The 14676-nt window shown below is 35.3% G+C and overlaps 1 protein-coding gene across 1 annotated transcript in view; it reads left to right on the top strand.

Moving 5' to 3' along the window:
• LOC107750455 (amyloid beta A4 precursor protein-binding family B member 2-like) overlaps positions 1-14676 on the top strand; it is a 45981-nt gene that overhangs the window by 5908 nt on the left and 25397 nt on the right. Inside the window, exons 2-4 of the mRNA XM_016565825.1 lie at positions 10880-10929; positions 13399-13529; positions 13767-13812. The gene's annotated coding sequence lies outside the window, so the exon portion shown is untranslated. The remainder of the gene's footprint in view (positions 1-10879; positions 10930-13398; positions 13530-13766; positions 13813-14676) is intronic.

A 14676-nucleotide genomic window follows, 5' to 3' on the forward strand; every position in this document is an offset into this window, starting at 1 on the left:
CACGCAAAAGTATTTTCTCAGAACATGAGTTTTGCTATTTAGAACACAATATAAAGCGGAATTGTCATGCGCCAAGCAATCCTCGCTGTGATTAAAACATTAAATAGCATACCACAGGAAAATTGTTCGAAAGCAGCACATCCACTGCAAATATTTCTGTTTAAATTAATATAAAAATGTTGTAATTTGGATAATAATTTCATGAAATTTCAGTGCTTAATTTCATTATTCAGAGTGTCATATTTAATCTAAACATGTATGTCAAATGTAAAACAGACTTTAAAATCATTCTGTTTGCTTCCTTATTTCGCTCCCTCCAGTAAAAGAGTGCGTACGCATGGTCTAGAGTGTCCGTACGGTGTGCACATATTTACGCCTAGTTTATTTTTTATAAATCCCGATATGTGCGTGGAAAATTGCGTACGCACATTTCCATGCCCATTTTGTGCGTACGCAACATTTATACATCAGGCCCCTGGGGTGGACCTTTTTGCTTGTTTTTTTTTCTCCCAAAAATTGATACATTTTCTTACTCATGCATACGAAATCCACCACAAATTTAGCTAAACATAAAATAGTTGCATTTTCTCACGAGATCAGGTTGAAGGGAGTCAGTAATGACTCTAATAGATTCACTGACTGAGTCTGATCCAAACCCTAATTCAAGTTTGAGAATCTTTTTAACTGACTCATTAAAAAGAGCAGGTTCATAAATGTTATTTGTTTGCGAAACAGTATATTAACCACCATACGAGATGACATTTAATAAAACCACATATAAATGTGTACAAAATTTTCTCTACCGCAACCAACAATGACTAGATTTTAAATTATTGTTGCATTTTTTTAACATTTGCAACCATTTTAGATAAAATAAAGGCCTTCGCCAGAGCCAAAAGCCTAGCGGGCAGCACTCCGACATGTAGCGTAGTCCTGGCCAACTGTACTGTCTAAATAAAGGTAAAAATGCCAAAAAAAAAAAATCTTTAAAACAAAATAAAAGGAAGCACTCTTCAATTTCCTGTCAGATTGTCACATAGTTCAGTGGCCCAATTTAGCATAAAAAAATGTGAAGCTTTGGGAAATAATAGCAGGAGTACCATGTGAACATAAACTATTGACTAAAATTATGTACATTTATAGAGTACATTTACCTTTTTAATGTGTGTGATTGTGTATTTGTCCCTTCTGTGCAATCAACGTTTACCATATGTGGCTTTGTGTTTGCTGAATAAAAGTTTGGATCGTATCTGAGAGATGTGGCTGCGTGCACCACCTCCCTCTGATTCTCAAATCACTGTGTAAATAAAGCTTACGACTGAAAATCGGCTTAAAAACTGTCTAGTGGGATGCTGCCCTCAGACTAACTTTAGAGAACTGAGGAGGGAGCAGCCAGACTCATCATTCATCCGTAATCAATCCTGCTTTCCACAGAAGGGGTGTAAGACCATGCCACGATCATTTATAATGTGTGTGTGTGTGTGTGTGTGTGACATTATCACACTCCTCTCATCTGACTAACAGTTGCCTTGGGCTTGACTCAGGATTATAAAAGTGCTGTTTCATTCCCACTGTGTGTGTATGTGTGTGTGTGCAAACGCCTGTTTTCTATTCCAGCCTAACAATAGGAGGCTTGTATTTTAATTTCTTGCTCCCGATTCTCTGTCTCTCTCTCTCATTTCCTTTCTTCCTCTCTGTTGCTGTTGGAAGCAGACAGCCATTTGGACAAGATGGACTGTCTTTCATGTGGTGATATATATATGGATCTTCTCCTCACCATTTACCCCAAGTTTGTATGTGTGTTTGAGTTGGATTGCATTATTTGCTTGGCGTTAAGGGTGTGCGAAATTGATCAAAAATGATATCTTGATATAATTTGGGATTTTTTGATAACAGTAATTCAACAGTATTTTGCTGAGTGTGTTTTTGTGCTGGTACCTTGGCTGGTTCAGGCCTGTCATGAATAAATAAATATGAAACTAAAACCGCCAGACTGTCTTAATGAGTGATTTGTTGAATCATTCATTCAAACGATTCGTTCAGAATAACTGATTCATTTAGAAACAAAGCAAGTGATATTCTTTATGACTGGATCATTGAATCACACTGAATCCCTCATTCATTAAAAAAAAGATTCATTTAGGAAGGAAACACCCAGTTTCTCTGAGATGCACAAATGCTCTGCTCCGACTTTCTTTGGAGCTCTTTTTGTTGGTGAAACAGGAAAAAAAACAGACAATAATGTGTCTAAAGTGTAACTCACTCAATATCAACTTCTTGTTTGTTGAACTGTTGTATAAATTCAATATCACATTTGCGATCACGCTCGTGTGCTAATATTCAGGAAAATGGCACTCTTGCTTGTGTAATGTTATTACTTAACTATATCATATCTTATAAATATAAAAAAGCAAAACCTATACAGGAATATTTTTTGCTTTCATAATTTGAATTATAGTGGCATTTTAACTGCATTCTAATAGGCTTAATCAAGCAGTTAATGCTTTTGGACTTTCAAATTTTTGTTTGTTTTTTGCAAACTGAGTGACATACTCAATAATGTCAGCTCACACATCCTTAAAACAACAATTACGATATTATCGTAGATGATAATTATCGCACACCTCTTCTTGGCATTAAACAGAAAAATGCTTATTTGCCTGCTAATTCAACTCGCTGTTCCCTTGAAATGAAAGGTCACAGTTATTGACAAGCCTGACATCACTTCCTATTTCCTGTGGATGTTTTCACAGGGCCTGAGTACACACTCACTCCTTCATTCCTCTGTGTGTTTGTTCAGAGTGATTGTGTGTTGGCATGTCAGTTGAAAGCCAGCCAGGCTTATGTTTCTTCATGCTTTTCTGAGAAATGCAAACATATTGATGCTGTTTTTCTGAATGAATTTGTATATTATTCTATCTGCCTCTCCTTGCTCAAACTTCCATCTGCTGTACCGAATTGAAATCATGTCAGGCATGTCTGGCTTGGAGATGTGAAACGCACAAACACAGGCGCTGCACATTAACCTTCTAGAAAGTTCCTTGGCTTCTTCAGTCTTCTCCTGTCTACAAACTCTGTCAACGTCCGTCTTGTTTCTTTTGTTAGTGTTTTTTTTGACAAAATTATGAGGTGAGATGCAGGTTACATATGCACATGAAAGCAAATCTGCATTTCCAATATTTCTTAGTTGCGTGTGAGTGTGTGTGTGTGTGTGTGTATGTTTTGTCAAGGCTGTCAGGCACAGATGGTAATTTTTATGCTAATTTTCATGCCTCAAAGCAATGCACTCTCAAAAACCTAACAGGTCCAAAGGTATGAGTATATGTGCGTGTATGTTATACATCGGTCATGTGTGCTGCTGAAATTTCATATTCACCTATCAAGCCAAAAGCAAGAGGATCACTGAATTATCAAGATGTTTTATTAATGCTAGAGTAGGGCTGGACGATATGGCCAAAATTGATATCACGATATATTGCTAGAGTGTTCTGGGTGGTTGCCAGGGTGACGTTATACAGTTGCTTGGGTGTTCTGGGTAGTTGCTGGTGGTTACTTCAGTCCCAAAAGATCCCAAATTAACAGGGATTTCTTCAAATCCCTAACGCTTTCTCACAATTCAGACTTTTTTCTCGCAGTTGCGAGGAAATAGTCAGTCTTTTTTCCCTCAGAATTGGACTTTATGATGCTAAAAAAAAAGTCAGAATTGCAAGATGTAAAGTCACAATTGCGATCAGAATTGTGAGATAAAAAGTCACAATTACTGTACTTTTTGGTACAATTACTGTAACTTGCTGCTTAACTACCATAGTATGATGCATCGTTGGATATGTTAACTAGTCACAACTGTTTTTCAAAACCATAGTAAGTTCCGTTGTCCAAACCACAGTGGTTCAACAATAAAACATTAAGTTGGTATAGTACACTGAAAAAAAAAAGGTGTAGGATTTTTTAAAAACAATTTCACAGAAATTGATTTCACAATTGCAAAGAAACTGCAAGTAACACATTGCATTAAATGTGAAATTTAGAAGAAGAAAACTGAAATAGTATTTTCTTGTAAAATGTACTCCAATGATCTTTTTATTTACAACTTTGAAAAATATATTTTTTTGACAGTGTGATTACTTCTGATAATTTGTAAGATTATTTTTGTAAATAACGAACATGGCATCTGGGGACTACTGCGCTATTTTTGTTTTCTGTTGTTATGCATAGATTAAAATGTATAGATGCAATAAAAGATATAGATATAGATTGTACAGCATGTTAGCTTGCTTATTTTTCGGCACTTCCTCTTTGTGTAATCTACAGAGTGGTTTGAAAATCTGTTGGCCAAAGGCCTGTTAAACTGCAGATTGCTGGTTTTAATGGCTATTAGTACAAATATATTGCTATACAATCTGATCAGGAGTTATGGAGTTTCACAGAAGTAAAATAGAGAGAGAGAAAAGGAGAGATAAGCCCTGTATAAGCTGTTTTATGTAATATTGAGACTTTGCTGTGATTTGTTAATGCTTAGTTTTATGTCCACAGGTCAACACACATTTTTGCATTTAGTTTGACTGTTTTTCAGAGGAAATGCTGGGAACAATGGACCCATCCTGCTGGCTATTATAGAACATGCTTATTTCTACACACACACACACACACACACACACAATGTGTCCGGCCAGCTCACTCTTTTTGTTACACTCTGTGTTGTGTCTAGCTGAAGTTCCTTTCAGCCTCCTTGTCGTGTGTGTGTGTGTGTTGATGTTGCTCTAATGGCTTGTAAGTCATGTTTATTGTGGTTCATCCGCTCCGCTTCGAGCTGTGTTGAGGTCACAGGCATCCTGCACCTGCTAAGGGGCTCTATGTGAATATAGAATATAACGAGACAAAAAAAAAATTACTACATTTCAAAATATATAGTTTCAATCTTTTATACTGTACACTTTACAGTATGTTGTGATGCCTAAATTCAGTGGAGGAATTTAAGATGATTGATTTTAATGTATGCTTTTATTTATTTATTTTAAACCAAAACCATATGTTTCTATGTTGTTGTTGTTGTTTTTTTTTACTTTTACTTTTATTCAGTAAGGATGCATTAAATTGACCACAAGTGAGAGTCACTGTTACAAAAAAAAGTCTAGATTGAATAAACATTGTGCTTTTGAATTTTGCATTCATCAAAGAATCATGAAAACATATGTTTACACTAAAATATTAAGAAACACAACTGTTGTTAGCATTGATAATAATAAGAAATGTTTCCTGAGCAGCAAATCAGCATATTAGAATGATTTCTGAAGGATCTTGAGACACTGAAGACGAGTAATAATGCTGAAAATTCAGCTTTGCCATCATAGGAATACATTTAAAATGTAAAATAAAATATATGGTTTACAATATATTCAACTAGAAATGTTTTACTGTGTCTTTGATTAAATAAATGCAACCTTGGCGAGCATAAGAGACTGCTTTCAAAAAATCTTCAAGACCCCAAACTTTTGAAAGATATCAAACCTATAACTAAGAGGTAAATGATCTATGCTATACCAGATGTGTTTGTTTATTCATTTATTGGTGAAAACTGTTTGTGAATAGGTTACTATAAGAAGGATCAAAATGTAACAAAGCATTACTGTCCTACAGTCAGAGTCTGTCTTTGAATATATTTACATGAAGGAAGTATGGTGGCCATGTCTCATACTCAGCTTAGTACACTTCTGCTTCACTGCCCACCTACCCAGATTAATAGTAGAATTTTAAAAACTAGCTGTTTCATGAGATTTTACACATTGTTCTTGTGAATTACGCTGGTTTATATATTACTTAAATAAAATATAAAATATATTTTTGTGCATATATAATATGCTACTATACATTTATAATTTTCTTGTGGCTAATGAAGATGTTGTCGAAACCAGCTGAAAAAAAATGATCAGCACTGCTTTAGCTTGAGCCAGTCAGTTCCCATACATATATGATACAGTGGTAGAAGTGACACTTTGGGATATTGAGTGTCTATTGAATGAGAGTTGGCTTTGAATATGACAAAGATTATGACATCACTAGACCAGAGTTGTGGAATGTCACCTCCATCATGATAACATCACTGAAACATTATCCACAGAGGTTTGGGGCAGTAATAGTTGCATGTTTTCATGCTCTTTGTGTGTGTATGTGTGTGTGTGTGAGAGAGAGAGAAAGCCCACTCCAGATGTTTGGCATTAGTGATCGTGTTTGAGGAGGATGGACTGGTTTTTAGTGACGCCCTCCATCTCCCTCCCCCAATTCCTGTCTCCTGCAGGAAATGGGGTTTGGGCTCATTTCAACTCCTGTGTGTGCCTCTGGCTCTCACACAACACATTGTGGTCATGTGTTTGTCTGTGAGAGGGACAAGAATGCTCCTCCGTGTGTGTTCCTGAGCCAGGCTACGTGCCTTTTATCTACTCCATTGCTTCTTTGCCCTATTTCTCATAGACTTAAAGGGATAGTTGATGATAGAAGATGTCATCATTTTTTAAATGAATGTCATTTCAAACCTGTGTAATACATAAAAGGAGAGATTTTGAAGAATGTGCTGGTTGCTCTCCACAACATTTTCACAACTTTTATATAATCAGGGATGCACGTAAGTGTTTCAGTCTGGTTCTCATGAGAGCACCTGGAGATTTTATTTGGTACTCGCCCTGCACATAGTGTGACCCATTAAATATAACTATAAAAATAAAATAATAGTAATAGTATTATTGCACTTTATTTATTTATTAATAAAAATATAAATAAAGTGCGATAATACTATTATATTTTAAAATAAAAAAATTAGTATTAAATAAAATATAATTATTTTATAGTCCACCTAAAAATACAGCGCTAATATTTACATTTTATTTTATTTATTTTTTATGTGAATTTTCAACATTTTCAAACCTAAAATCAGCAAGCTTTTATGTTGATGGGTTGCCGGAAAGTAAGTAAGTGTGCTGTCATTTTTAGGGCACCAGTGAATGAAATGTCACAGTTTTGCTTTTTGTTCTGAAACCTGCAGTGCATAGCCTAGATTTATGTTTTCATAAATCTTATGCAGTATTGCAATTAGTTGATCTAAAACAGTGATTTTGCATTAACAGCTGTCAACCATGTCGGTACACAAATGAGTGGTCTGAACTTATTTACCCAGCACATTATTTATTTTGGTCGCTTATTATTATTATTTTAGGTAAACTTTTCCTTTAAACAAAATTGCTGGTATGTGTTATGTGAACAGATTTTCCTCCACATTTGTCATAGAAAGTCAGTCAGGAATATTCCTTGTCTGATTCTCACATAACCTTTAGCTGTGTGTTTGTCTGGTGTGACAGCATTGATTTATGATGTTCCATCATGTTCCATCATGTTCAATCTTATGGTGGTTATTAGGGGATGATATAATCTATGCATACTTGTCGCTCTTCATATGAGCAGGATCAGAGCAGACTGCATCAGAAGAAGCAGCCTTCATCTCAGCTGTGTTTGACGTACGTCAGCATTTTCTTCTTTGATCAGCGGCAGCACAGAAGATACGGACTATTAGCTGAAGTGCTGTGTGTGCATTTCTGACTTAGCTGTATTTTTGGGGACAACATTTCTGAAACTTTTCCTACAACTATGTATCTTATAGTCATTAGAATTAATTTATAAACAATAGAAGTATGCACTAAAAAATTATTATTTTTTATTCAAATTTTTAAGCTGCATTATGTAACTTTTTTTAGTTAAAAATGATCCAAAATCAATTATTGAGCAAGTACATAACCAATCAATGTTCAAAACTATCTCCTTACCTTAGCCTGAATCACAACGGTAAGCTTGTAAAAATGTTTTCTAATTTGAGTGGTCCGGGTTGTTCATCTTTGCGTCATTATGTCACATCTGTATACATAAAGAAGGAGTCCCGGCTATGTTAATGTTGATGTTGTTAACATTAACAATTTGAGAAAAAATGATAACAATAATAATAATTTGCACGGTTTGATGTGATCTGAGCTAACTTTGCGATCATTAAATTTAATCACCATTGGTAACACGGTTTATTGTAAAACTTTTTTTTTTTTTCAGTTGGTCAGAAAAAAACTGGAAGACATGTCACTTACTTGTTCAGATGACATTTCTTCTTAAACTTCTTTTTTTTGCACATACTTCCAAGACGTATCTGTAATTCTGAAGTACAGTGAATATCTACACTGGTGCGTTGACTGACAGCCCACACACACCTCAAAACATTAGATTCATCTGCACTGAGGAGCCATGCCGATGCACAACCCATGTAAAGAAGATAATTCCGCAAATAACTGCAATTGCAGGTTTCAAACAGAGATGGCAATAAAGAGGCAAAACATACGGACTGCAGCTTTAATGGTTGTTTGCAGCAACCCAGAAGAACATTTGGGGTCTCATGAGACTTCAGTTACAGGCTGATTCAAAAAAAATAATTCAATTAAGGGGCCATTGGCTCCTATAAGAAACAGAATGCCACAGAATAAATGTGTTATATTTATTTATTTATTTATTTATTTAAACACTAGCATTAAGTCATACTGTCATGTGTTTATGTCTCATCTTTTCTTGTCTTTATTAGCATTTTAATCCATTTTCTAAACGTCTTTTCCAAATTGAGAACTATATACAGTCACAAAGAATTGTTTATTCCACAGAATCTGTGCCAACATCAGGCCCATAATGTCAGCAGCACTTGGCCTATGAGTGTAGTTTTGGCTCCTTGTCAATGCATCCTATAAATATTGTCATAGTCTTGCACACATCCAGTCTGTTTATCTTCATTAGTATCATGCATTTAAATAGGAGGTGCTGAATTTTATCTTTAGCTCCTTGCATTCTTTCTTATGTAGAGAACAGGTTAAGTAAAATATGAATATGCAATATAGCGCATATATTTAGCAAAATGCTCCTCTTTGTAGGTTTTTTTTGCACAACTGACTGTTATTCCACTAAAACTTTGATGCACATCGTCTCAGTTTATTACATTAAACTAACAAAAGATGTGGTCGCAAAAACAATCTGGAAAAAAGGCATTACATGCAATTTTTTAAATCATAATGTAAATTTGTATAGTTGGCAGTGGCGATCTCAGCAAAAATATCACACGCAAATTAATATTTTTGGTCGCAAATGCAACTGTTTTAGGTGCATTCTGGAGCCCTGATTCATCAGCTTTATCTCAGATGTGTCTCTTAAAATAGAAGTAAAGCAGACCCAAATGAAACACTTCTTGATATGGAGTTATAAGGAACACTTTACAGTAAGGTTCCATTTGTTAATATTAGTTAAATATGCTAGAATGAACTAACAATGAACAAAGCTTCAAGTACTGCATTTAATATTGAACGTTGTATCTGTTATTATTAGTCAATGCACTTTAAACTAACATGAACAAACATTGAACAATTGTTTTTACTAATATGGATAAAGATTAATAAATTCTGTAATATATATATATATATATATATATATGAGCAATGTGAGCATATGAATTATTGTAATATAATGTATATTACATTAAGCACTAATGAATGAGATCTAATAGTAGGTTATGGATACGAGCATATCTCACATAATTTGGTCTTGAGACACTGTGATGATAAATGTTTGAGATGTGATACTGAAATCCCAGACTATTGGTTGCAGAAGCAGAAGTCTTTTCGTAAAGTTGTTGAAATCTCGAATAAATATACACATTTGGGATGACTGGGGTCTTCTTTTCTAAGCAGCAGAAGACTTGAGCAAAATTCCCCTTATGTTCTTCTATTAATCACATTGCTTTAATATTGGCATATTAAAGAGATCTCATTTGTGATTTTCCTTTTCTTGTTGGGCATTTCCAAAAAGCCCTCTCCTTATTCAGAACTCCAAACTTTAGAAAACAATTCTTGATGTTTCTTTGTAAGTTGTTCAGATCAGCATATGGGTTCTAGATTTGTTTAGGTTCTTCTATGGCTTTAAGCTGTAAAACCCTATTTGGAACCTTTATTTTAAGAATGCATGGGGGGAAACAAGATAAATTAGGCAGCGTAAATGTGTACGTGTTTTGAAAGAAGTGCAAACTGGGACCAACTAATAAGTGCATCTCAAAGCTTCTAGTATGCACGTAGATTGTTTATACAGATGTTGATGGAAACCCATAGTGCCGTGGGTTTTCTCTTTCTTTTTTCCCTCTCTGTAGCCTTTTGCACTCGTTCTCAATATCTCTCTTTCTTTTCCTCCCTTTTTTCTTCTATGTCATTTGGCAGCTGTTTTCACAGTGCAATGTGCTGGAAAGCAAGTCTTTGATATGAAGCCTTGTGTGTGTGTGCGAGTCTCTCTGAAATATGATCTTGATTTGCCCTTTTCCCAGCATTCATCTGTGTTTTTTTGTGTATATGTTTATGTGCATTTTTGTTTGTTTTTTTCTTCCATGACACTGATTGGATGCACTTTTATGGCATGGGCAGAGAGATGTGCAGTTATGAGCAGCAGTTAACTCCGATTTGACTATACATGTTCCTCCCTGTTTCTGCAGCTAAATAAATGTCCTTTAATCTAACCAGTCCGCCTGTTTGGGAGCACAAGCGTCTCCCTCGCTTTCTCTCGCGCTCAGCGGGATGTGCTTCACAGAACTGCTCTCTATTTTTGATTTGCACAGTTGGATTATTCAGCAGGTCATATTTACTCCTGTTCTGTGTGGTTTGTTTAACATTTTATTTTCAGCTGCTAAAACTGTCAATCAGTGTCTGTGTTGTATTTAGTTGTTGATTCTTGATGCTTTCTTTGGCATTTCTGTTGAATGATATTGAGTTAATGTGACTCACACACACTGTTAATTCACAAACTAACTGTCTGTTTCTCTGTTTTGCAGGTAGGAACCTCATCTGAATGTGACAAGCACCTCTTCCTGCAGAGATACAGGTATATTTGTGTGTGTGTGTGTATGAAAGAAGAGTGTGATGTGTTTTTCTCAGATGGGTAATTAAAGCCTCCTGAAAATGACATGCCAAGAATTCTTCATTTTTCCCTCACATTCCTGCTTTTTTGCCCCTCGTAAAGCCTCCAGTGGATTTGAGGGTGTGTGTGTTGTGATTATAGCTGTTGTGTCCAGACGCCAAACTCTGTCTGTTCTGAGTGCTGCAGAATTCATTTCTTTAAGTGAATTTAGGAGTGGAAAAGAACTGAGCTATAAATGTGTGTTTCATTCTGTTTAGTGTGTGTGTGTGTGTGTATTCTGGCTGCAGCTTTCTGTGGATGGATTCTGTCCTCTCTGAAGTGTCAGTTGCTGCAATAATATTCCGTAACGCACATTCCAGGGAACAATAGCGGGAACAATTTTCCAAACAATGGAGCTTTGAAAGGTTTTATTTTATAGAATGTGAATTACATTATTGTTGTGAAACAAATAGTTCACACAGAACGAAAATTGTCATCACCATGTGCCTTTATGCCATTATTTTATTCTTCAGCGCAAAATCAAATGTTAAAGCGGGATACCAGAGCTGCTCTTTTTATATAAGGAAAGTGGTGGTGATTTATACTGCCAACCTTTAAAAAGACAAAAATACTATAAAAGTACCATAAAAGTATTCAACGTGGCTCATATGCTGTGCTCCGAGTCTTCGGAAGCCTTTCAATAGCTTTGTCTGAGAATCAAACAGAAATTTTAAATGTTATTACTTGAAAAGCACTTTTAAAACGTTAGTTCACCCAAGAATGTAAATGATATTATCTTTCCAAAACGTAAGACTTGAGTTCATCTTCGGAAATGAAATGAGGATATTTTAAATAGTCTCTCAATATTTTCGTTCATCCATTAAAGGGATAGTTCACCCAAAAATGAAAAGTCTGTCATTAATTACTCACCCTCATGTCGTTTCAAACCCGTAAGACCTTCGTTCATCTTCGGAACACAAATTAAGATATTTTTGATGGAATCTGAGAGCTGTCTGACCCTCCCATAGACAGCAACGCAACTGAAATGTTCCCAAGTCCAGAGACGTAGCAAGGAGATCTGTAAAATAATCCATGTGACATCAGTGGTTCAATCGCATTTATACGAAGTTACGAGAATACTTTGTGTGTGCAAACGAAAAAAAAAAAACGACTTTATTCAACAATTCGTCTCCTCCGCATCACCCTGGTGCCATTTTGGAGAATATCCGCTGGACGTAAACAACTTATGCTGTTCTGTGTCAGCTGCGTCACACGGATACGCTGTTTTCGTTCAGATCAACGATGCAACTGAAAGTGTCATGCATCAAAAAGTACAAAAATACATTGTGTAAGCTCTGTGTATGCGTGTTGATCAATGTGGGTATATGCATAATAGCCTAAATTAAATCTGTTAATCATATAAAGCAGCCATGTCTCGTCAGAAGACTTGGATTAAACTGGTCAGTTCATATGTCTTTTTGTACTTTTTGATGCATAAAATTTTAGGTTGTGTAGACTTTTAATGGATTTTAATGGATTGATAAAATAGATAGACGATCTCAGGGAGGTTAGCCACCAGTCGGACATCTCTAATTAAAGCTCACCACACTGTCACACACACTGAACTGCTCTACTTCTGTTTGTTTCTGGTCTAGTTTATGCATGGATACAAAATGGCAAACTGAATCAAAATCTCAGTGCTTATCTTGTCTGCCATACACTTTTTTTTCTCCCATCCTAAATCAAACCCTCTTGTCATTTTTACAGCTGAGTTATATAAAATATCTTAATATTTAAACTTTTTGTCAATATTCTATATATATCATATTTATGTATTTTCTCTGAAATGACTTAAGGTCATTTTTTCAGTCAGTGTGTGTGTGTGTGTGTGTGTGTGTATTAACTGACATTTAAATGAGAGATGCTCAAGCTATTAAAACATTTATCTTATCACTCATACATGTCAATGATACAGGGAAGGATCATGAAGCCAGTCTAATGAAATACTCTTTAGGAAACTTAATGGCTAAATAAAAAGTGTTAAAATCATTTAGGATGCTGCTTAATTTTACATTGTTAGTGAAACCATCACAAATACTTGATATATGACATAGCCCTAGTTATTTTTGGTTGTAATATTTAGACATCAATACCCTTTGATCTGTGCAGTGAAAAATGATTTCATTCTCATTCACGACGGTTAGGTGATTCCCCTTGAGATTGAGTGTGTGTTTCTGTTTGTGCCCCCACCCTGACACTTATTTTTGTCATTGCGCTCCAGATGCATATTTCCACCCCATGCTGTTTTCACACACAGCAGGAGATGTCCCAGAAGATCCACACACACACTCACACATCACTAACCTTAGCTGAAGGATGGACGTAATGAAAAAACATTAAGTAAAAATGTCCACATGCTGTCTATTTTCTAATCATAATTTTTATTGTGTTCAGAACAGATTTCTTGAGTGCTTCCATGGTGATATACTCCGCTTGTGCTGATTGGCCGGAATCTTGATGATGCGCTGATTCTACACCATGGCCCAGGAGGCTCTGTGGAAATACCCACAATCCTCAGCTCCCTGGTGAGTATGACTGCCTGCTCGAATGGAACATGTTTACCTTTGTTTTTATACAGATATGATGCATTGTGCTTTACAAAACTCAAATTAAAGCTATAAATTAGCAATTGTGAATTAATACACAACAGCTAGAGCTTATATTGAATTCATAATATTTGCATTTGCATGCATGTGTTTGTGGATGGTCCTCTATGCTCCAGACGATAAAAGAAGATGATTTAATTCTTTTTTTTGTTGCAGATTTACATTGGCAGTGTCTCCGGCTCAACGAGAAAACCTGTGCAAGGTCAGACAGCCCTCTAACAAGTCAGGATATGATTTGTGCAGAGCACCACACTAAAAAAATCTACTAGGGAGCCAATGGCTATTAAAAATAACCTTATAGGAGACTGACTGCTTTTTCAGTTGCCATTTTGCATATCCGCTCTATAAATGATTTAATATTAATAATATGTTTTTAGGATACCATTTAGTATTTTTTTAACACTTTACAATGAGGTTTGATTCGTTAACATTACTTAAAGCATTAACTGACATGAACTAATGAGCAAAGTTAGTTCACAGAGCATTAAATAATGTTAACAGATACAACTTTTGATCTTAAAAATGTATTAGTTAATTAACTAAGATTAATAAATGCGGTAATTGTTAGTATTTTTCATGGCTAAATCATGTTAACTAATGTAGTTAACTAATGTTAACAAATGAAATCTTATTGTAAAGTGTTACCATTATTTTATTACAGTAAAACTCTTTTGTGAATCTGTATATTTAATTACGTTAAGTTGTTATATTAACAAGTTAGTATATTGATATAAAGTCTGACAAACCTAAAGTACACATTCTCAGTTCTCAGTTAATTTAATATCAGACATAGCTGAAAAATCACTTGCAGTTCTGTGAGGAAATCAGTTATTCAGTAGCAGCTCTAAATTCACTGGATGAGTATGATGCCTGACTCATCACAAGATGTTATTTGATTAAATTAATGTGGAGGCATATAGAGTGTTCCCTACTGTTGCCAATGGTGACTAGATTTTAAATAATAAATACATCTCAAATTATTTATTTTTTTGTCACAGTCTGGAGGCCGGTTTGTGTCCATCTGTCTTTATGTAATATGTTGGGTTACTGTGTGATTGGTTACATC

This window comes from Sinocyclocheilus rhinocerous, unplaced genomic scaffold (assembly GCF_001515625.1).
Source record: "Sinocyclocheilus rhinocerous isolate Xijiao unplaced genomic scaffold, SAMN03320098_v1.1 scaffold1, whole genome shotgun sequence".
NCBI lineage: Eukaryota > Metazoa > Chordata > Actinopteri > Cypriniformes > Cyprinidae > Sinocyclocheilus > Sinocyclocheilus rhinocerous.